General features: G+C 38.1%; 1 long non-coding RNA gene across 2 annotated transcripts; it reads right to left on the bottom strand.

The window, feature by feature from the left end:
• Nucleotides 1–2,827: 2,827 nt before the first annotated feature.
• Nucleotides 2,828–25,173, bottom strand: LOC125175410 (uncharacterized). Of its 2 annotated transcripts, none has more exons than XR_007155783.1 (3): nt 24,415–25,173; nt 14,454–14,688; nt 2,828–3,917 (listed from the first exon to the last, which is right to left on the bottom strand). It is a non-coding gene; the product is annotated as an uncharacterized LOC125175410 (long non-coding RNA). The 2 variants fall into 2 exon arrangements; XR_007155784.1 differs by lacking the exon at nt 2,828–3,917 and adding an exon at nt 13,177–13,297.

The raw sequence follows: 25,173 nt of genomic DNA, 5'->3' as shown, positions 1-25,173 counted from the left end.
GGAACTCTGTCTACCCCACACTGAGACATAGTATGTGCCTAATAAATAGTGAATAAAATTGGGGCACCTGGGTGGCTCAGTCGATTGAGCGTCCAACTTCGGCTCAGGTCAAAATCTCACAGTCCAGAGTTCGAACCCCGTGTTGGGCTCTGTGCTGACAGCTCAGAGCCTGGAGCCTGCTTTGGATTCTGTCTCTCTCTCTCTCTCTCTCTGCGCCTCCCCTGCTCATGCTCTGTCTCTCTGTGTCTCAAAAATAAATTAAAACATTAAAAAAAATAGTAAATGAAATAAAGCATGAATAGGTTTTGGCATACCTGATTAAGATGGCCCTATTGCCCAAATAACTGCAGAAAAGCCAGGAAATAAGCTGAATGGAGGATCCTTCTGTAAACCATACTAGCTGGGAGGCAACATACTGATGCAGTTAAAGCATGGGCTTTGGCTATTATGAGATATAGGTTTCAGATCTCCCCCCTCTGGAAATCAGATTTCTTTCATTTAATCCTGATTTTGTTACTTAATACCTTTAAGCTTTAATTTCATCTAATTATGAAGAACATTGTCTGTTTCATAGGGTCATTATAAGGCTAAATCTAAAGTGCTTACCATAGTAACTAGTTCAAGGTAAATATTCCATGAGTAGTGGCAATTATTTTTAAAAAAAATTTTTTTTTCAACGTTTATTTATTTTTGGGACAGAGAGAGACAGAGCATGAATGGGGGAGGGGCAGAGAGAGAGGGAGACACAGAATCGGAAACAGGCTCCAGGCTCTGAGCCATCAGCCCAGAGCCTGACGCGGGGCTCGAACTCACGGACCGCGAGATCATGACCTGGCTGAAGTCGGACGCTCAACCAACTGCGCCACCCAGGCGCCCCAGTAGTGGCAATTATTAATATTATTAGCATTAATAGTAATAGTATTTATTGTTACAACCATTACTTTCTCACACTTATTTTATCATGATCGAGGTAAAGAGAAAGTTGAGAACAATCTTTACTCGTGATGGCATAATTTACTGCATAAACTGTGGTTTTCTGCCAGGGCCATGCCATGTTTCAGGGATTAAAATTGAGAGGTTGGTCTAAACTCTCCTCATCCCTGAGTCTTGACTCCCAAAATTTATGCTTATTGTCCTGTCCCCTAGTTATAGCAAGACATCATGCCTCGTAAACTGGATTTCTACCTTCATTGCAGCTACCTCTGGATTCAGATAGGCGTTCTGAAGCACTGCTTTCATTATTTCAATCCATCCCTCTCCCTCCTCCTCTGACCCCATGTCTCCTCTTTAGTTACCAGATGAAGGTCAGTTGCTTAGCCTGGCATGCAAGGTTTCGAATTATCTTCATTGCTGAATCCCTCTCAGTTTGGCTTATCTACTTCGGCCTGGGATGGTTTAAAGTTCTGCCAAATTCCTACCAACTGTAGTCCAAATCTCAAAAAGCCAGTTTAAGGTAGCATTGAAGGCAGAGGGAGATCCATTGTGAAGAGACAATGGCCTCTATATTTACAGGGGCCCAGAGTGAGTCTGCAGACAGTTTGGTCATTTAGGGTCTACAGTTCAGTTATTATTAGCAGTTTATTTCTTTTCCTTAGTATATTCTCACTGTAGAATTGATAGATTAAGTGGTTTTCCTGAATATCTTTCCCCAAACCAGTCTTCTTTATTGAAATTTTTTGAAGATTCAAATAATGACGTGACATTTTTTTGGATCTGGAAGTCTTTGGCTAAGCATTTATTAGAGCTATAAAAGCATCCTGATGACTATTCCCATTGAAATCACTCCATTTAGGGGGTTTTCTCTTACTTAGTGAGATATTTACCTTGGCAACTGTTTTGGGAATCTGGATGGCTATATATCTTTTTAATTTTATGCACTTGCTTAGCCTATGTTTCATAATTGGGTTGTTTTACCTTTTCATGGATAGCTAGCCATAGCAACAACTATAAACAAGTTAAAATACTTCTAGTCCCCAATTTATTCATTCTCAAATACTCATGGAGCACGTTTTTTGTGTAAAAAAGTGAACGATACATTGGAAATGTATAGAGATAACTAAAAATAATGGCTAACATTTATTGGTTGTTTTCAAGTGCCAGGCACTGTCCTAGGGGCTTTGTAGTCACTATTTTATTTAATCCCCATACTCATTCTATAAGGTAGATATTATTATCCCTATTTACAAACAAGAAAACTGAGATGTGGTAAAATGAAGTAACTTGCCAACTCACACAGCTATGATGGGGCTGGATAAACAAATAGTGGAATATGACTCCAAAGTTTATGATTTTATCCAAATACAATCACTGCCTTCAAGATACTTATAGTAACAGAGATTAAACATGAACCTATAATAAAACAAATAATTCAGTTTAAAAATGGACAAAGGATCTGATAGACATTTCTTCAAAGAAGATATACAAATAACTAATAAATATATGAAAAGATGCTCAATATCATTAACAAAAGCAAATCAAAACTACAAAGAGATACTATTCATACCCACGAGGATGGCTAAAACCACAAAATAATGAGTGTTGGTGAGGATGTAGAGAAATTGGAACCCTCCTACCCTGCTGGTGGAGATCTAATATGGTACAGTTACTTTGGAAACCAGTCTGGTAGTTAGTTCCTCAAAAGTTAAAAAAAAAAAAAAAGAATTACCATATACAACCCAGAAATTCCACTCTTAGGTATAGATCCAAGAGAACTAAAAACATGTTCACACAAAAATTTGTACACAAATGGTCATAGCAGAATTATTCATCAGAGCTAAAAAGTGGAAACAACTCAAAGTTCTATCAACTGATAAATTGACAAATAAAATGTGGTTATCCATACAATGGAATTTTATTTGGCAATACAAATAAATGAAGTACCGATACATGTTACAACATGGATACATTTTGAAAACATGAGAACACATAAGTGAAAGAAAGCAGTCACAAAAGACCTTATAACATGTCATCCCATTTACATGAAATGTCCAAAATAGGCAAATCTATAGAAACAGAAAATAGATTAGTGGTTGTCAGGGACTGAGGATGGAAGGAATGAGGAGTGACTGCTTGGCACAGAGTTTCTTTTTGGGGTAATGAAAATGTTCTAAAATTGAGTAAGACGATGGTTGCACAACTTGTGAATGTACTAAAAACCATTGAATTATATATACTGTAAGTAAATGAATTGTATGGTGAATGGACTTTATCTCAATACAACTATTATAAACCTAAAGTTACTAAAATAGGAAGGATCAGTTGGTAGCTGACATACAGAAGCATAACCAAATACTGTGAAAATTCAGAGTAAAGACACCTTTCCAGTCTGCTGTAATTAAGAAAGCTTTCATTGGATGATGGCATTTTGGTAGAGATGGGATGAGGCATATGGAATTGGATGAAAGGGAAAGAAGAAGGTATTTCTTGAGAAAGAATGATGAAAACAAGAAGTGAATTACAGCCTATGTCTGGGAAATGGTGGAGAGTCTGGTTTGGCTGATGTGCTTTGTGCTGATGGTTACAATAGCCAAGTATTGCCACACTTTGGAGAATAATGGGAGAAGATATTTAAAATTGTGACTTTCCCCCCAAATCTAAGGTGTGCTGTTATGATACAGTATAAAGGAAGAATAAAACTTGAAATGATTAATTGGTCTAGATCATGGTGGGAGAGGTATGAATACCAGGTGAGGAGACCATCTCTGATACTTTTCTTTCTGGAAGCTCTATATCCCATTTCCTTAGTGGCTCATGGAAAGACTTCCAGGCTTGGGGCAGTCTGTGGGAAGTAGCACCTGCAGAAAGAAGCTTATATCTGAGTACAAAGTATTCTTCATGGTTTCTCAGTACTGTGGTAGCATCAGGGTGTTCTTCTACTGCATTGGAGTGGAAGTCAAGTGTATGTCAAGCCTCAATCCCTGTAGCATGAGTTAGAGAAGGGATATGAACTGATCACAATTATTTCACTCCATTACGTTCCATTTCACAGTTATTTTATTGAGCATATTATGTAAATAAAATCTATGCTAGGTGTTATAAGAGCTTAAACAAACAAAAAAAGACATCACTCAACAGTTCATGTTAATGGATGTAGTTGTAAGTTTATTTTGAAACTTCATAAGTGTTTCCTTCACTCGGCCACTAAAAGTGATTGGAAGAACTGAGAGGTACTGGAGATTCAAAGCAAGAAACTAAGTGCTTCATTCATAGTCAGGTGGGGTGATAGATCTAGGGCGAAGCTGCTTCCGGCACCCATCCCCAGCAGGCGGCCTCCTGCTCCTGTCTTTACCTTCTTGGCCTTGTTCTAACAAGTCTGCTTACAACGAAGTGTTCCTTCAAACTCTGGATTATAGTCTATCTGGGCTGTGTAATGAGTGTAAGGACTAGGGCAACCCGGTTCAGACCTAGACCCAGTAATTCATGTGCTATGGGAGAAAGGCACCCTAATAAAGAGCTGACCCTATAGAACTTGGGGTTAATGGGAAAGGCTTTGAACGGGGGACCCAAATCATACTTACCCCTAAGAGAAAAGGGATACCTCCTGAACCTTCTCTCTCTGTACCACATTATGTGTGTAAGTTCTGTCTGTCCATTTGCTTATTTTTTGAGTTATAATGTATTTATCATAATGTAAATATAAAATATCACTATAGAAAACTCAGAAATATATAATGTAAACAACTAAAGTCACACATAGTCTCACCATCCAGAAGTAACCACTGCTAACATTCTGGCATATTTCCTTCCTTTTCTATATGCACATATTTTTTTTCCACAAGGTTGAAATCATGCATATGTGTAAACATTGATTTGTATTTTTATTTTTCATTAAAAATTGTACAATGAGCACTTTCTGTGCCATTTAATTATTTTTCAAAAATATGATTTAAAAAATAGCACAGTATGATTCCCCGATATTGGACATTATGGTATTCTTTTGGTTTTGCTCTTCAACCATAATGCCTTGCAAACACTTCCTTTTTTAGCCAACAAATGCAGCTATTAGAAATATTAAGTCTCATGGAGTTCTTTACTGAGCTTTTGCTGCAACAGCTTGTTTTTTTTTTTTTTTTTTTTTTTTTCTATTTTTTTTTTTTTTTTTTAAATTTTTTTTCAACGTTTTTATTTATTTTTGGGACAGAGCGAGACAGAGCATGAACGGGGAAGGGGCAGAGAGAGAGAGGGAGACACAGAATCGGAAACAGGCTCCAGGCTCCGAGCCATCAGCCCAGAGCCCGACGCGGGGCTCGAACTCACGGACCGCGAGATCGTGACCTGGCTGAAGTCGGACGCTTAACCGACTGCGCCACCCAGGCGCCCCGCAACAGCTTGTTAATAACAGTATCACCGAGCCTTCTCGCTGGGGACTGCCACACAACTGTCCCTTCAAAGACATGCTACCTCCTCACTTTTCTTCTCACCTGGTTGATAAGAGGCACCAGCTGCCACACAGGTAAGCTCTTTCAATAAAGAGACTGTTTAGAGGGGTGCCTGGGTGGCTCAGTTGGTTGAGCTTCCGACTCCGGCTCAGGTCATGATCTCACAGTCTGTGGGTTCACGCCCCGCGTTGGGCTCTGTGCTGACAGCTCAGAGCCTGGAGCCTGCTTCAGATTCTGTGTCTCCCTCTCTGACCCTCCCCCGTTCATGCTCCATCTCTCTCTGTATCAGAAATAAATAGGGGCGCCTGGGTGGCGCAGTCGGTTAAGCGTCCGACTTCAGCCAGGTCACGATCTCACGGTCTGTGAGTTCAAGCCCCGCGTCAGGCTCTGGGCTGATGGCTCAGAGCCTGGAGCCTGCTTCCAATTCTGTGTCTCCCTCTCTCTCTGCCCCTCCCCCGTTCATGCTCTCTCTCTCTCTCTCTCTCTGTCCCAAAAATAAATAAAAGTTGAAAAAAAAAATTTAAAAAAAAGAAATAAATAAACATTAAAAAAAAATTAAAAAAAAAAAGAGACTGTTTAGAGAAATTGTTGGCTGTGATGGTGAACTGGAGAGCCAAATGAAAGGTAATGTGACTGAAACATTTAGGTATCCACCTCAACTGTATCTGGTCCCCTTACATTTAGTGTCTGCATAGAGCTTGCTCATAGACTTCTCATAGTTTTTCTATAAATGTGAGGTGAAAATGGTACAAGCCCTAGAGGCAATACCTGGGTACATTGCTGGAGTTGTCTGTTTTGATTTAGTTAAATCTCATCTTTAGTAGTGTATAAATTTCTTTTTTCCTTTTTTTCTCTTTCCTGTTATATGGTAAAACTTTGTAACACTGCATCCGATTTAATTTTGTTAATTTGTTAGAAAGACTTATGGATGCCTACAACATATGGAGCACCATGATGGACATACGGAAGACAAAGAGGACTTAGGCTTGCCCCTAGGGAGCTTATAGTCCAGTGGGGGTGATAAGATATACATACAAATAACTATAAAACAAAGTAGACCAGGTTGTAAGAATATTTTTAGTGATGTAGAAATGCTCACAAAACAATGCCATGAGAAAATTAAACTGGGCACTAAACTGTATATGCAAACCGAGTTCTCCTTAAAAAGTACACATATAAAAGGCTAAAGGAGAAAAATTCCAAAATGTTAATGGTGGTTGTCTGGGTGATGGACTTAAAAGAGATTTTAATGTTCTTCTTTATTCTTTTCTATTTTTTCAAACTTGTTTTTACAATGAATCTGTATTACTATTAGAAGCACTAAAAATATGCTTTGTTAATTGAGTGAGTACTATATAAAAGTACAAAGTATGGTAGAAGTAGGGAGGAGCAAAGATTGTATCTCCTAGGGTTGGGGAATTGGGAAGGCTTTAAGATATATATCTTTCCTAATGATGAAAAACTTTCCTTGGAAATAAATATCTTAGAAATAGATAATGAAATTTTATCCAGTTGAAAAGGCATATTGCATTCCTACAACTTTTTTTTCTCTATGACATTTGACTACAGTCTCTCTTTCTCTCGTTTCTACACACCCCCCACACACCTCTCTTTTGCCTATAGCTCTAGTAGCCGCTAGCTGGCATATTGCCTTTTAAATTTTATATTATTTGAGATATATCTTTCAAATTCTTTACTACATTTACCACAGGGAGATATTTTCTGAGTTAATGGTTATTGTCATTCACTAGTCATATTCCTAGTTTGAATATACAAGCTTGGCAAAGAGTCTTTCCACTTGTCCCACTGACCACAGAAATGTTTTATTTGGTTATTGGCAGGCAGAGTCTGCTCTTTTATGCTCCTGTTCTTCTGTAGACCTCTGTATCTGTAAATAGTCAACCCATAGAGTGCATACTCTTCAGGGTCTAATAGACCTCTAGGAAAGAGTCTTCTTGTAATATTCCACAAGTCACCTGTGCTGCTTCATCAGCTGATGAGCTTCCTGTTCTGTTGCTGGATGCCCTGGGTGATGGGACTTCCCACAGCGTGTGGTGAAGTTGTAGAGGTTTGTCAGGACAGAATTTAGGTGACATGCATAGGCTTCAGCTAACTTGAAAGGTGAGTCTTGATTCTGGATGGCCTTGAGTGAATTATTTACCCTCTGTATGCTTTAGTTTCCTCACTTGTAAAATGGACACAATATCAGGGTACTTGGATGGCTCAGTCAGTTAAGCTTCTGACTTAGGCTCAGGTCATGGTCTCACGGTCCGTGAGTTCAAGCCCCACATCGGGCTCTGTGCTGACGGCTCAGAGCCTGGAGCCTGCTTCGGATTCTGTGTCTCCCTCTCTCTCTGCCCTTCCGCCACACACACCCTGTCTTTCTCTCTCTCAAAAATAAATAAAGGTTAAAAAGAATTTTTTTTTAACGTTTATTTATTTTTGAGACAGAGAGAGAGAGAGCATGACCAGGGGAGGGTCAGAGAAAGAGGGAGACACAGAATCTGAAACAGGCTCCAGGCTCTGAGCTGTCAGCACAGAACCCGACACGGGGCACGAACCCACGGACTGCGAGATCATGACCTGAGCCAAAGTCAGACGTTTAACCGACTGAGCCACCCAGGCGCCCCTAAAAAGAATTTTTTAATGGAAACAATATTTACTTCGTAGGCTTATTTTTAAGATTAAGATTGTCATTCATAGGCATTTGATATATAGTTGCTATTCGTATGGTGTATCATAGCCTGGAGGATTGTGGCAGATTTTTTTTCTCCTGAATAGATTACAGGAAGAAGAGGAAGCAGGAAAATATGCTGAGAGGATATCATAACCTTACCTTTCTTTCCTTCTCTGAAATCGTAAGGAACAAAAGAATATGTAAAGAAATAATTGTTATACAATGTGATCTAATGCAATGACAAAGTATATTCAAAATACAAAAGGGGAAATGTTGAACTGGACTGGGATCTGGGAGGGCTTTGAGAAGAAGTGATTCTAGGGCAGAGTTTTGAATGATAAGTGAGTAGAGGGGGGCAGGTGAGGGTGGTGGTGAGGGGGGACATGCCAGGTGAGGAGGGTCTGGACATCACCATAACTTAGGCATGGTACTCCTGGTAGACCTTGGAGTGTGGAGGAGTCTTGAGAGATGAGACCAGAGAGAGAGAGTGGATCCAGACAATAAGATTGACTTCACCTGTATGTGTAAGGGCTTCTCAAAGGGACTGAGCATGCCCTGAGCCCCCCTTTCTCCTACCTGTTTCAGAGGTGTCCCAGGCTTGTTAATTCCATAAAGTGCAGCCCTGGCTACACAGTACTATCTTTTGGTTATTTTTCTGTGTTTGGGAAGCATTGCTTCATAACTTCCCAGACATGCCTGCATATCTACTGTTATACCTCCTCTACTGCTAACTCTCTCCCAGCCACATCCAGAAGCTCAGCAGCAGTTGTTTTGGAAGCTGTCACTGACCGTCAAATATCATCCAGGACTGACTTTGATCCAAATGTATTCAAATGTGACTCATCTAGAGAGACAGATTTTCACATTATAGGAATAGAGTTCCAGGTTCATATAGCAAATCCAACAAATAGGTACAGGGTCAGCCTGAGTGAACTTAATTCATTGGGCATCCCACACAGAATGCTGAGGTGTTGGAAACCTGTCTGCTCAAAGTACATGTAGTGGGGGTGCAGCCTGGAGCGGGTATTTATGAGGCCTTCTTCAGACCCAGGAGGGTGTGGCTAGGCTATGCTGGCCCACACTCTTTCTTGGCTGAGACAAAATTTCTGCCTTTCTTTTTGTTCCTTACAGAATGTCTTGCTTTTTGGTGATCGTGAACATATTGCTGCTCGTTCATGATGCAGGTGAGTCACTTTTCAAAAAACCTTTGTGGGTATTTCTGAAACAGCGTTGGGAACAGTGAGGAAAATAGTGATTTGGAGATTTGAGGAAAAACAAGCAAATGATTTAATCTCCCTGAACCTCAGTCTTTTCATTTGTTGGATGGGAATAACAATGTTGTATTTGTTTCACAGGTAATGTTGAAGAACAGATGGGAAAATCTAACAGACACAAATTGTAAAGAATTGTTTACTTTTTAAATGAGAACCCCTACACCCACCCCCAATTTGGCTTGTCCATTCGAGTCTATATTAGATAATTACACTTATTCACACCTATGCTTTGAACTTCTCTAACTGAAACAAAAATATCTAGACATTCTTCCCCACTTCAAATAACTCTGACAAGTGTTGATTTCGGGTATAGTATCACAGAATATTTGAGACCAGACCTGTCCTGAAAAATCTGGATAGGTGGTCAATGCAGGGTTTTTATAATTCTTTTTTCTCAATTCTTCAAAAATGTTGGGATGAACCGTATACATATGTTGAAAATGTTAATGTAACTCAACTAACCAAAAGTATATATGCAAAAAGACTTTATAGAAACGCACGTGTCCAAAACGTCCAATATAATTACTGCACAAAATGATCAGACATTTTTATAGTTGTCAGACACAGGCCATCTCTCAGGGACCTGCAGCCGTTCTGTCAGTCTCAAAGATGGCAGCAGCTTGAAGGCATCATTAGGTTCCAGAGATCCACTCAGGAGTTAGTGTAAGGCCTGGTTCATCCAGATTGCATTTACTACCTCTTTTCTTTTGATGCTTGGTTACTCTGTGTGTGTGTGTGTGTGTGTGTGTGTGTGTGTGTAGGGAGGCAGTCCACTCACAGTCAAGAATAACCCAACCAGATAAAGGAAAGAATATGTATATAGGTGAGAAAGAGAAAGGTGCATTAGTTCTAATAATATAGCAATATTGATAGCCTCATACTGTGTGCTAGGTATATAGTAAGTGCTTCAGACATAGTATCCTTCTACAGCTTTCAAAGTGTTTTCTCACATTATTAGCTGTTTGCTGAGCTTTTGCTCAGTTTCTTAAGCCTTGGGAAGCTAAAGACACAATGGGCTAGAAATATAGCACAGGTTGAAATAGACAAAAGAGTTATTCAGATTCAAGTAGGATCATCTGTAGACACATCAGACACATCACCAATTACTCATCAGTAGATTGTGTTTTCGTCATTCTTTGGCTAGAGGCTTTGGATTCCTGAGTCCGAGACCTTTTCCCTTGGGACCAGAAGGGGTACAGCGGTAGCAAGACTTCCTGGGTGTAACCTGAGAAGCTAGAATTAAGGCCCTCTCATGAGTAAGCTATATATTTTTATAAGAAATTAGCAAGAAGGGCAGCTTACTAAGGCATCCACCCATCTGGTCCACTCTTTCTGTCTCTCTGAAAAATGACTGAGCCATGTCATATAAAAACAGCCCTAAGATCCCGAGGTATTTTGTAACAAGCCCAGGGCAGGTATTTTTATCATAATTATACATTAGAAAACTATAACCCAGAGAGAATAAGTGACTTTCCCATTGCCAAATGACTAGTAAGGGGGGGCTTAGAACTAGAACTTAGATTTACACCTCTTCAGATCAGGATTTTTCTTATAACCACAATCCACTGCTTCTTGATTGTGACCACATTAGACAAATAACAATTTGAAGAAGAAAACATTTCAGTGTTTATATGTGTATCTATCCTTCTAAGGGTTTTACAGATTATTTCTCCTTGCCTCCTTCTTTCCATCCTCATCTGTCTTCCTTTATATTCATTCATTTATTTAATTAGTTGTTGATTCATTCATCAGTTTTAAGATGAGTGTTTACTGGTAGACGGAAGAACACAGTTCAGATGGAGGTCTGTGGAGCCAGACTACCTGGGTTTGAGTCATAGTTCTACTACTTACTAGCTATGTGTTCCTGAGCAACTTCACCTCACTTGTGCTTTGGTTTCCTCAGTAGTAAATTGGGGATAATAACAGTAACTACCTCCATGTTAGTGTATAGATTAAATGAATTAAATTTATGAAAATCTATTAGAATATGTCTAATACAATATAAACACTTGATACATGTCACCAGATGTATTAATCAGAATTCTCCAGAGAAACAGAACAAACAAAATCTATATAAAGAGATCATGTGATTATGGAGGTAAGAAGTCCCAAGAACTGCAGTGTGCAAGCTGGAAACCCAGCAAAGTGATTGCCAAGTCTGAAGGCTTAAGACCCAAAAAGAGCCTTTTTTTTCTGTTTGAAGTCTCAGCTCAAACAGTCAAACAGAAGTTCCCTGTTACTCAAGACACGGTCAGCCTTTTTGTTCTATTCAGGCCTTCAACTGATTGGAGGAGGGCCACCTACATTATACAGGGCAGTCAGCTTAGTTTACCAACTCAAATGTTGATATCATCTAAAACACCTTCCAAGACGTGCCAAAAATAATGTTTGACCAAATACCTAGGCACCCTGTGACCCAGTCAAGTTGACACATAAAATCACACTGGATAGTTTTTAACTGCATCAAGTCCTGTGCTAGGCACTGGTGAAACAGGATGGTTAAGATATGGTCTCTGTACTCTGTGGACAGTTTATGCCCAACCCCACCAATAGCCACATGATTGCCACTGATGAATGAGCAGATTGCAACTATTGTTTAGCTGGAATGTACCCTACTGGATATCTCTCTGGCTGCTCTTTGCTGGGCTGATGGCTCAGAAGCTTCCTTGCCTATGAACATTTAAAATTTGGATTTCCCCTTGGTGTTTCACCTATGTTTTTCTTCTTTCTTTTTTTAAGTTTATTTCTTCATTTTGATAGAGTGAACGGAGGAGGGGCAGAGAGAGAGGGAGAGAGAGAATTCCAAGCAGGCTTCACACTGTCAGCACAGAGCCCAACGTGGGGCTCGATCTCATGAGCGGTGAGATCATGACCTGAGCCAAAACTGAGTCGGATGCTCAACCGACTAAGTCACCCAGGTGACCCTATGTTTCCCTTCTATTTAGTCTCACTTTATTATATCACACTGACTGGTTCTTCCTCCTTTCTGATGCCTGTTACCTGCACAGTGTCCCTAGGAGAAAAAAAGATTGCCTTCTTAGCAGAGTCCCTACTTTCATAATTCTTAAGTTTCATTATTCTGTCTTACTCAAATTGGGAGCTTAGTTTTATAGGCTCAAAAGTGTGGTAACTGTGACCTGAAACTTTCTTTTTAAACTCTGAAATGTCTTGTTTCTTTCTGCATTGCTACCAGTATCTTACTTTGTGATCCGAGCAACTCTGCTTCCTGAGTTTCAATTTTGTCTTTCAGTAGCCAAAATAATTGACAGAAGAATTCCAACTTGGAAGCCCAATTTATAAAGTAAATTAGAGAGGGATTGTTTTGATTGAGTTGGTAAAAGAAAGGAGGTCTCACTGATTTGATCTTCTCTTGGCTGTCAGTGACAACTTCTGGGATGGGCTCTGGAAAAAATGGTTTCAAAGATTGAATCAGATGATCTCTAAGCCTTCTTCCAGCTCTAACAGATCAGGAATCATTTCCATGTCATGATTCAATGAATAGTACAGAGTGCATGGCTGTATTCTTCCCAGCCCTCAGCTCCTCCTGTTGTTAATTCTGCCCAGACCAGTAGGTATTTGTGACAAGTAGAATAGACTGACTTACTAAAAATCTGTTTCTGCCTTTCTAATTTGCCTTCGTACCTTGCTGAGACTAGAGAGTAAAACAAACAAACAAACAAACAAACAAAAAACTACATTTCTAAGATTGCTTTACAGTTTGGGTTCTGGGAATGACATAAACTCTGCTAATCAGATACATTTGCTCACAAATTGAATCACCAATTGATTTGAATGGGAGAGAGGTGATATTGCACGAGGCATCCTTTCTTTTGCCCGTGTGAATCTAGCAGGTGCGGTTTGGTTCTGGAGTCAGTACTTGCAGTGATGACTTCCTGATTTACCAGCTTCCTGATATGGCAGAGGCAGCAGTTCCACTGGCAGACCAGCTCTGAAGTGTTGTTCTGAGCCTAGCGTAATGTGAGGAAGGACAGAACACACGCACTGCAGGTCTTACCTTCTATGCCCTACTTTGGGCTTATTCCTCCAACCTTCCAGTAATTCTGTAAACATCTAATTGTCTATACTAAATTCCTTTCTGCTCGAAAAAGCTAGAATTATTCATTTTATCTGTTATTAAACCCGACCTGATGCAGCATTCACTAGCCTTTATAAATACTTTACTAACTTCATTTCTTCTTTGACATTCTCAGTGTCTATAGAAGAGTTACGGGTCCACCCGTTCACTGAGTTTCCCCTCTCCTGCCACTTCTCCTTTGTGGAGGGCACAGAAAATATTGAGTTTTCTTGGGAAAGAGAAGACATCAAAGGGGGAATATGAAGTAGAGGATGATAAAGAATATTACCACTTTCTCAGGTATTATGATTTTTTTTGAAGTTTTCTCAAAGTTGGTCTATAAGTTTCACAATAACACAGAGCAACTAGAGGATCAAAACTTCTTGTATGAGGGAAGAGTCTCTGTGGATTGGGCTGAAATTTCTGAGGGGACTCTATCACTTTTACTAAGATATGTGTATTTCATGGATAAGCTACAAGTGCTCAGCCATCACACCAAATGGAAGAGGTGAAAGTACAATTAAGCTAATAGTAGAAGGTAAGGGCATTTATTGAATGAACTTGGTTTTAAGTTCTATCTCTGTTTATAGGGATAAATTGTAAGCTTCCTCTTCTGGTGTTGTCAGTTTTCCTCTTCTACTCAAATTTTTATAGGCTCCTCTCATACCCATCATGTAATTCATCTTAGCTGAAAATACTGCTCTGAACCAAAATTGCTGTATCTGCACCTGTCTATATTACCCATTCTTTTCAAACAAGCAAACAAAATATATATACAAAACCAAAAACCACAGACATTATCCCAGACTCACCAAACAAATTGTAACACTGAAAGCCCAAAATGTTATATAATATAATTCTCCTACATGAAAACCCTGACCTATGTCCTATGGTTTAGCGAGACCAGTCCTGCACTGGGTATTAGGAGGCCTAAGTTCTAATTCTGGATGACTCTGGATAACTTGTTTAGCTTTTCTAGGCTTCATTTTCTCACTGTTAAAATACAGGATTGGACCAGTTGATCTTTGTAATGCCCCAGGGATGCTCACCCTTCTCAGGATTATAGGAGAGTGGTCTTCTTCTCACCAGAGATCTCCTGTGGGTGGAGGGAGGCATAGTAGAATCCCTCCAGGGCAAGTGCTGGTAGAGATAAGAAGGTGGTGGTGAAAATCATTTGTTATCTTCTGTGACTCCAGCAGGGTGTCTGAGGTCAGCAGAGGGTCTGCAATGAACCCCTGGAGAGGGGAAGATTCCAAAAGTAAATACAGCAGTGGTAGGTGAGACCTGCAGGGTAGGAGCATATGTATAGCATGATTTTCTCTCAGTGCCTACATCAAAAGTTTAACCACAGTGAATCTTAAGATATGTTACCTCCATAAGGCTTAATGTAAACACTAAGGGCAAGATTTCTGCTAGCTTGAGCTTCCTGAGGCCAAAATAAAAAAGAAACTAATTGTTTTGTTATTTTTTCCAGCCAGACTTTGAAATGCCCCAGGTGCAGTTTGATAGGATTGATGATGAGGACATGACAATGTGCATCTCTAAGGGCTGGTACCTCATGCCCAACGTGACCTGGCTTGACCCAGCAGAGAGGGACCTGAGCAATCACAGTACCATAAGTCCCAGAGGAGCAGATGAATGGCTTCTACAGGGTGTTCCCTGTCCTGAAATACCCTGTCAAGTTAAATGAGAAATATGTCTGCTACGTAACAGAGACAGATGTGAACAACCAGCCCTTCAGAATCATCCACAAGTACCCAAGTGAGTGAGTGAAAGCAGGGTGTATTTCATCACAAAAAAAGGAAGTATGATTATTATTAACAATTATTTCTGGATGATGGGATTATAGACATATAAAAATACATATTATTTTCTTCTTTGTACCTGTCTGTCTTATGCAACATTCTATAATGAACATATATTATGTTTTTACTCCAAAAAAACTATACTTTAAAAAATATTTTTAAGCATCTTTATGAAATATAATTTACATGCCATAAAATTTACCCATTTGAAATGCACAATTCATTGTTTTAGTATATTCAGAGAAATGTTCATCCATCACCACTATCTAATTTTAGAACATTTTCATACCCTAAAAAGAAACCCCATATCCAGTATCAGCCACTCTCCATTCCTACCATCATGTCCCTTAGTCCTAGGCAAACACTAATCTACTTTCTGATTGTGCAAGTTTGCCTATTTGGACCTTTCATATAAATGGAATCATACGACATGTGGTAACTGGTATCTTTCACTTAGCATAAGGTTTTCAGGGTTCATCGTTTTGTAGCATGTACTGGCACTTCATTTATTTTTATTCCATTGTATGGATATACCATATTTTATTTATCCATTAATCAGTTAATGGAAATTTGTGTCGTTTCCATCTATTGGCTACAATGAATGATGCTGCTATGAACATTGGTGTGCAAATTTTTGTACTAATATATGTTTTAATTTATCTTGGTATATATCTAGGAGTGGAATTGCTGGATCACTTGGTAGCTATTTTTAACCTTTTGAGGAATTTCCAGGCTGCTTTCCAAAGTGGGTGCACCCTATTACACTCCCACCAGCAGGCTATGAAGGTTCCGATTTCTCAATATCCTTGTCAGCACTCATTATTATCTGTTTTTAAAATTTTAGTCATTCTAGTGAATATGATAGTATCTCATTGTCATTTTGATTTGCATTTCCCTGATGGCTAATGATGTTGAGGATCTTTCCATGTGCTTATTGGTGATTTACATATCTTATTTTTTTTTAATTTTTAATTTTTTAAAAAAAATTTTTAACATTTATTCATTTTTTTTTGAGAAACAGAGAGAGACAGTGTGAACAGGGGAAGAATAGAGAAAGAGGGAGGCACAGAATCCAAAGCAGGATCCAGGCTCTGAGCTGTCAGCACAGAGCCGAACATGGGGCTCGAACCCACAGACCATGAGATTATGACTTGAGCCGAAGTCGGGAGCTCAACCAACTGAACCACCCAGGCGCCCCTTGTATATCTTCTTTGAAGAAATATCCATTCACATCCTTTGCCCATTAAAAAATGAGTTATTTTCCATTATTATGAGTTATTTCAATAACTCAAAAGTGAATTATTTTTTAATTATTAAGTTGTAAAACTATATATTTTGGATACCAGTCCCTTATCCAATGTATATTTGCAAATACTTCCTCCCCTTCTGTGGTTCTCTTTTTACTTCTTGATGATGTCTTTTGTAGCAGTAAGGTTTCTAATTTTTATGAAGTACAATTTATCTATTTTTTTTAGAGAGAGCAAGCAGAGGAGAAGGGTAGAATATGAGAGAGAGAGAGAGAGAGAGAGAGAGAGAACTCTAAGCAGGTTCCATGCTCAGCACAGAGCCCAGTGCGGGGCTTTATCTCACAACTCTGAGATCATGACCTGAGCTTAAATCAGGAGTCAGATGCTCAGCTGACTGAGCCCCCCAGGCACCCCCATCTATCTATTTTTATTGTCACTTGTGCTTTTGATGTCATATTTAAGAAGTAATTGCCTATTCCAAGATCACAAAAATTTACTCCTATGTTTTCTTCTAAGGATCTTATGATTTTTTTTAAGTTTATTTATTTTGAGAGAGAGACAGTAAACATGCATGTGCGAGCAGTGGAGGGGCAGAGAGAGAGAGAGAAGGAGAGAGAGATCCCAAGCAGGCTTGGTGCTGCCACTGCAGAGCCCAGCGTGGGGCTCAATCCCATGAGCTGCAAGATCATGACTTGAGCTGAAATCAGGAGTCTGATGCTCAACTGATAAGCCACCCAGGCACCCTAAAGGTCTTATGATTTTTTAGCTCTTACATTCAGGTATATGATCTATTTTAAGTTAATTTTTGTGTATGATATGAGATAGGGGTCCAACATTTTTTATGTAGAGATATTCAGTCTTCCCAGGACCACTTCTTGAAAAGGCTATTCTTTCTCCATTGAATTGTCTTGACTTCCTTATCAAAAATCACATGTCCATAAATATAGGGTGTATTTCTGGTCTCTCAATTCTGTTCCATTGAACTATGTATCTGTCCATATCCTAGAGCCACATAGAATGAAAAGCTTGGTATAGCTTTTTAGTCAGTTTTAACACAGGAAAGTGTCAGTCCTCCAACTTCTTTTTCAAGATTGTTTTGGCTATCCTTGTTTTGACATTTCCATATGAACTTTAGGACTATTTCTTAATTTCTGCAAAAAAAAAAGGGCATCTGGGATTTTGACAGGGAATGTGTTGAATCTATATATCAGTTTTTGGAGTACTGCCATCTAACAATATTGTCTTCTAATCTATGAACATGAATGTCTTTCCATTTATTTAGGTCTTCCTTAATTTCTTTCAATGATGTTTTATAGTTTTCAATTTATAAATTCCATACTTATTTTGTTAAATTTAGTCATAAGTATTTTATTCTTTTTGATGCTTTGCAAATGCAGTTGTTTTCCGAATTTTTTTTTGAATGTTCTTTACTCATAAAAAAATACAGTTGGGGGCACGTGGGTGGCTCAGTCGGTTAGCGTCTGACTTCAGCTCAGGCCATGATCTCACGGTTCACAAGTTCAAGCCCCGTGTTGGGCTCTGTGCTGACAGCTCAGAGCCTGGAGCCTGTTTCAGATTCTGCATCTCCTTCTCGCTCTCTGCCCCTTCCCCAGTTGTGCTCTCTCTCTCTCTCTCTCTCTCTCTCAAAAATAAATAAAAACATTAAAAAAATACAGTTGATTTTTGCATATTGATTTTGATTCTTGCAACCTTGTTAAATTCATTTACTAATTGTAATAGTATTTTCTGTGGATTCCTTAGTATTTTCTGTGTACAAATCATGTTATCTGTGAATATAATTTTTATTTTTTCCTTTCCAATCTTGATTACTTATATTTCATTTTCTTATTTAAGTGGCCTGACTAGAACCTCCAGTACAATGCTAAACAGAAGTGAGAGTAAACATTCTTATTTTGTTCCTGATCTCAATGACAAAGCATTCATTCTTTAATTATTAAGTATGGCGGTAGATGTGGACTTATTGTAGATGGAATTTAGCAGATTGAGAATCTTGTCTTCTATTACCAGTTTGCTAAGTGTTTTTATCATGAATGAATTTATGATTTTGCCAAATGCTTTTCTTGTATGTATTCAGATGATGTTATCTTTGTCCTTTATTCTGTTGATACAGTATATTACACTGATTTTTGTATATTGAACTAACCTTGTATTCCTGGAATATATCACATTTGACCATAGTACATAATCCTTTTAATGTGTTATCGGGTTGTGTTTGTAGGTATTTTGCTGAAATTTTTGCATCCATATTTATAAGAGATATTGATCTATAGTTTTCTTGTGATGTCTTTGTCTGGTTTTGGTTATCAGGATAATACTGGCCACAGGGAATAAGTTGAAATGTATTCCCTTTTCTTCTGTGTTGAGAAGGAAAGGGAAATTTTCTCTCTGTGGAGAGTTGGTGAAAGATTGGTGTTAATTCTTTAATTCTTCAGCTTTTAGGTTTCTTTATTTTCTCTATTGCTTTCCTGTTCTCTGTTCATTTATTTCACTCTGGTCTTTATTATTTCCTTCCTTCTGTTGGCTTTGGGTTAATTTGGTGTTTTTTTTTTTTTTCAACGTTTATTTATTTTTGGGACAGAGAGAGACAGAGCATGAACGGGGGAGGGGCAGAGAGAGAGGGAGACACAGAATCGGAAACAGGCTCCAGGCTCTGAGGCATCAGCCCAGAGCCTGACGCGGGGCTCGAACTCACGGACCGCGAGATCGTGACCTGGCTGAAGTCGGACGCTTAACCGACTGCGCCACCCAGGCGCCCCTGGTTTTCTTTTCCTAGTAACTTAAGGTTGATCTAGGATCTTTCATCTTTTTTTTTTTAATCAATATAAAAACAGGGAGGGGGACAAAACAAAATTGACTTTAAGGTAAAAAGCATTTAAGAAATCAGAATGGTCACTACATAATAATAAAACTTCAATTCAGCAGGAACATATAACAATGTTAAACTCTTAGGTATATGTTATAGCTTCAAAATATATGAATACAAAATTGAGATATATTTAAGAAAAATGTGTATGTTCAAAAACTTTAACATACTTTTTTCTGTAATTGATAGATCAGGCAAACTAAGAACAACAAGGATATAGATTTGAACACAAATAACAAGCCTAATCTAAAGGACATATTATAGAACACTGCATCCAACTACTTGCTGAACACACAGGGCTATTTACAAAAATTAACCATGGATTAAGCTATAGAACAAATCTAATAAATTTCAAAGACTCTCTATAGACCACCTCAGCAAGTAACAAGTAATAAATACAACTTTTTCAAAAATAACAAAATAAAAATCTATCCATTATAAATTTAAAAATACATTTTAAAAAGTTCATAACCAGAAGGAAATCATAATGGAAATCAGATTATATAATATTTCAGAAAAACTACATATCAAAACTTGAGGGATACAGCTAAAGCATTTTTAGAAAGAAACATAGGTTTAAATACTTACAGTAGAAAAAAGATTCAAAATTAATGAGTAAAACATATAATACAAAATTAGAAAATATTTACTTATTTACAATTTTTTAATTTGTATCCAAATTTGTTAGCATATAGTTCTATAAGGATTTCAGGAGTAGATTCCAGTGATTCATCCCCTATGTATAACACCTAGTGCCCATCCCAACAAGTTTCCTCCCTGATGCCCCATACCCATTTAACCCATCCCCCCACCCACAACCCCTCCAGCAACCCTCAGTTTGTTCTCTGTAGTAAGAGTCTCTTATGTTTTGTCCCCCTCTTTGTTTTTATATTATTTTTGCTTCCCTTTCCTTATGTTCATCTGTTTTGTATCTTAAATTCCTCATGAGTGAGGTCTTACGATATTTGTCTTTCTCTGACTAATTTCGCTTAGCATAATACCCTAGTTCCATCCATGTAGCTGCAAATAGCAAGATTTCATTCTTTTTGATTGCTGAGTAATACTCTATTGTATATATATACCACATCTTCTTTATCCATTCATCTGTTGATGGACATTTGGGCTCTTTCCATACTTTGGCTATTGTTGATGGCGCTGCTAAAAACATTGGGGTGCATGTGCCCCTTTGGAACAGCACACCTCTATCCCTTGGTAAATACCTAGTAGTGCAACTGCTGGGTTGTAGGGTGGTTCTATTTTTAATTTTTTGAGGAACCTCCATACTGTTTTCCAGAGGGTCTGCACCAGTTTGCATTCCCAGCAACAGTGCAAAAGAGATCCTCTTTCTCCGCATCCTTGCCAACATCTGTCGTTGCCTGTGTTGTTAATGTTAGCCATTCTGAGAAGTGTGAGGTGGTATCTCATTGTGGTTTTGATTTGTATTTCCCTGATGATAAGTGATGTTGAGAATTTTTTCATGTGCCTATTGGCCATCTGGATGTCGTCTTTGGAGAAGTTCTATTCATGTCTTTTGCCCATTTATTCATGTCTTTTGCCCATTTCTTCAGTGGATTATTTGTTTTTTGGGTGTTGAGTTTGATAAGTTCTTTATAGATTTTGGATACTACCCCTTTATCTGATATGTCATGTGCAAATATCTTCTCCCATTCTGTTGGTTGGCTTTTAGTTTTGTTGATTGTTTCTTTCACTATGCAGAAACTTTTTATTTTGATGAGACCCCAATAGTTCAGTTTTGCTTTTGTTTCCCTTGCCTCCAGAGATGTGTTGAGTAAGAAGTTGCTGCGGCTGAGGTCAAAGAGGTTTTTGCCTGCTTTTTCCTCTAGGATTTTGATGGCTTCCTGTCTTATGTTTAGGTCTTTCATCCCTCTTGAGTTTATTTTTGTGTCTGGCATAAGAAAGTGGCCCAGGTTCATTTTTCTGCATGGTGCTGTCCAGTTTTCCCAGCACTGTCTTTTTCCATTGGATAGTTTTTCCTGCTTTGTCAAAGATTAGTGGATTTGTGGGTCCATTTCTGGGTTCTCTATTCTGTTCCATTGATCTGAGTGTGTGTTTTTGTGCCAGAAAATATTTAGAATTGAGAAAGATCTTTCTTCTTTTTTTAATATGGGCATTTAGAGTAGTAAATGCACTGATTTAGCTGCATCTCAGATATTTTGGTATGTTATGCTTTCATTTTCATTCATTTCAGAGTATTTTCTAATTTCCCTTGAGATGTCTTCTTTGACCTTGGTTATTTAGGATTGTGTTGTTTAATTTCCACATTCTTTTTATTTCCTAAATTGCATTGTTATTGAGTTCTAATTTCATCATATTTTAACAAGCTTTGAAATGTGAAGTGTGAGTTCTCCAACTTTGTTCTTTCTTTTTTCTTTCTTTTTTTTTTTTTTTACCCATTTTCTGACTTACCTCTCCTCTGGAAATCACCAGTTTGTTCTGATATTTTTGTCTTTTTTTTTCCTTTGTTTGTTTGTAACTTTGTTCTTTGTTTTCAAAATTGTTTTGGCTATTCTGTACACCTTGCATTTCCATATGAATGTTATGATCAGCTTGTCAACTTCTGATCAAAAGCAATGTGGGATTTTGATAGGGATAGCTATGAATCTGTAGGTCAATTTGGATAGCATTGCCATATTAAGATTTTGACCCATGAACATTGATACCTTTCCATTTGTTTAAAGATATGATTTTTTTTTTTAATGTAAAAGGGGCACCTGAGTGGCTCAGTCAGTTAAGTACCCAACTTTTGGTTTTGGCATAGGTCATGATCCCATCATTTGTGGGTTCGAGCCCTGCATCAGGCTCTGTGCTGACATCATGGAGACTGCTTGGGATTCTTTCTCTTTCCTTCTCTCTCTGTCCCTTCCCTGCCTGCTCACTCTCTTTCTCAAAACATAAACAAAAATTAAAAAAATAAAAAATGTAAAATAAATTTTAGAGGCCCTAAATGAATTTGGAGGGAAAAAAGACCAGTACATGACACACTAGAGAAATGAAGCCCACTTTAGAATAATTTTGCTGCTGTTTTCTTGTTGAAGGGTGTAATGGCTCAAACCCTACTGCAAGGAAGAAAGAGAAGGGGGAAAATGAGGATGAGAAAGAGAGGAAAGAAGGGGAAGACAAGAGAGAGGGACAGAGGCATGGAGGTAGAGCGTGCAATATGTATTGGCAGGTTACATAAAGACAGAAAATGTTTACCCCATTTAGTGTCTTGCAGATCATCTTTTCATGACCTTACTAAGAAATGTTCAGTGGAGCAATTGTCCAGCAACCAGAGCCGAAAAGACTGAGAATTGATAATTGTATCTTTTTCGTGACACTACTTATGAGAATTAAAAGATTTAATAAAGTTAAAATTTCCTAGCATAGTTCCTGGACATAGTACACTAACAATAAATGTTAGGTGGTATTGTCATTAAATATGTTCTTGTTTTTATTTTTATTACTTCAACATCTTAAGAATGTTTGTTTTTAAGAGGGTAGGCTCTAGAGTCATAAAATCACTGACTAATAATGGGCAAAATTTAAAATAAAAATCATAAAAATCTGCTTAAATAAGCTGAAAGGCATAATTGTCTGAGCATAAAAAGACAAAAACAAGAAAATAAAACTCCCGCCAAAAAGCATATGCTTATTTTATTTTACATATGTACTGATTATGGAAAATTCAGACAATAATGCAAGAAGGAAGAATAATTTTTTCCTTCCTGTGAGTTTATAATAATAAATGTATATTTTCCTAACCAAAGAAAAAATATACTGTGGAGGAACTGGACAGACTTCAGAGAAGAAGAACAGATTCTTATAGTAAAAGATCAAATAATTAGAACCTTATCCTAAGAAGAAAAGATTAGGAGATTACTTTATTTTGGCCTTAACTATTTAAAGCACCTTTATAAAAATAGATACTGATTTGTTGTTCATGAGATTTGTGAAGGAGATAATAAAATAGGATAGTCATAAATTAAAACCTCAAGATTTTAAAATATCCCTTAAAATTTTTTCAAAACTGGAGTAGGTTATGACCTAGCAATTACACTACTAGGTATTTACCGATAGGATACAAAAATGCTGATTTGAAGGGACACATGCACCCCAATGTTTACCAGCGTTATCAACAATAGCCAAATTATGAAAAGAGCCTAAATGTCCATCAACTGATGAATGGATAAAAAAGATGTGGCATGCATACATACATATATATATAGAGAGAGAGAGATGGAACTAGAGTATATTATGCTAAGTGAAATAAGTCAGTTCAACGAAGACAAATACATGATTTAACTCATATGTGGAATTTAAGAAATAATACAGATGAACATAAGAGAAGGAAAAAATGAAATAAAATAAAAACAGAGAGGGAGGCAAATCCTTAGAAACTCTTAAATATAGAGAATGAACTGAGGATTGCTGGAGGGGAGGTGGTTGGGGGGATGGGCTAAATGGGTGATGGGCATTAAAGAGGGCACTTGTTGGGATAAGCATTGGGTGTTTTATGTGATGAGTCACTAAATTCTACTCCTAAAACCAGTACTACACTATATGCTAGCTAACTTGAATTTAAACTAAAAAAAAAAAAACAAAACTGGAGTAGGTTAATGGAAAAAAGGTGTTGAATCTCTAGCCAGGTGTGTGTGTGTGTGTGTGTGTGTGTGTGTTCTATGGGTACAATAAAAATAATAGTAAATACTTAAATAGAACTCTTACTTGGCTTCTGTTGCTGTTCTAGGGCTTTATATATAGGTACTTATTTAATCATTGTGGGAATCAGATGAGAAAAATAATATCCACATATAAGTATGTTTATCAGATTTAGTAAATAAAAATAGAGGGTGCTCAGTTAAATTTGAATTTCAGATAAACAACAAACATTACCACATATGTATGCCAAAAAATTACTTGTTATTTATGTAAAATTCTAATTTAACAGAGTGTCCTATATTTTATTTGGAAAACCTCTATCTAATAGATGGGGAAACTGAAGCTCAGAGACAATTGGGAGGGAGCATTCAAACTTCACTGGAAGAACAGAAAGAAGAAACTAAAGAACAATTACTCTTTCATGCTTTCTATGCTTATCTGTAGAGGAGAGGGGGCTGGAACCATGTTCTTTGGAGGCCTCTTTTTCTTCTATTTTTTTGTGTTTTTGGTAAGCCAGTTAGGGTCATTCATCTATTAATTCAACAAACATTGGAAGAATGTTTAGTTGGTGCCAGACGTTGGCACTGCACCATGAAAGATAACCAAGATTGAAGTAGTTCCTGTCCTCATGCAGTGGACAGGTTAGTGGGGAAGACACTGATTAAATGAGGGAACTCTGCAGGGTGAGGGGAGTTATGTTGGAGAGAAATCGGGTCCAGCAGGAGCATGCAGAGGGCCTCCTCACTTGGTTTAGGAGGATAGCATTGGGTAGGGTGGTGGTTCTCAAGCAGCACTCTCAGATGAGCAACATTGGCACTACCTGGGGAGCTTGTTGGAAATGATTTTCAGGCCCCACCCAAGACCTACTAAATCAAGAATTCTGGGGGTAGGTCTAACAATTTGTGTTTTAACAAGGCCTTCAGGTGATTCTGACCCACTGTCAAGTTCAAGAACCACTGATGTAGGGCATCAGCCCTCAGGGGTAATGAAGACACAGCATCTCTGGCCTATCCCTCCCCATGAGATGGGGTGCCATCTCCTCAAAGTCATGGGCAGCAGGTGAGGAAAGCAGAGCTCCTGGCTCCTTGCCCCATTCCAGTAAAACAAGGATAATTAGACAGACTCAGAGATTTATTTTGCGTTGTCCATTCCTTTAAAGGAAAAAAAAAATGGA

This window comes from Prionailurus viverrinus, chromosome C2 (assembly GCF_022837055.1).
Source record: "Prionailurus viverrinus isolate Anna chromosome C2, UM_Priviv_1.0, whole genome shotgun sequence".
Taxonomy (NCBI): Eukaryota; Metazoa; Chordata; class Mammalia; order Carnivora; family Felidae; genus Prionailurus; species Prionailurus viverrinus.
Note: the sequence above shows the minus strand (reverse complement) of the source record. Positions and strands in the feature narration are given on the sequence as shown.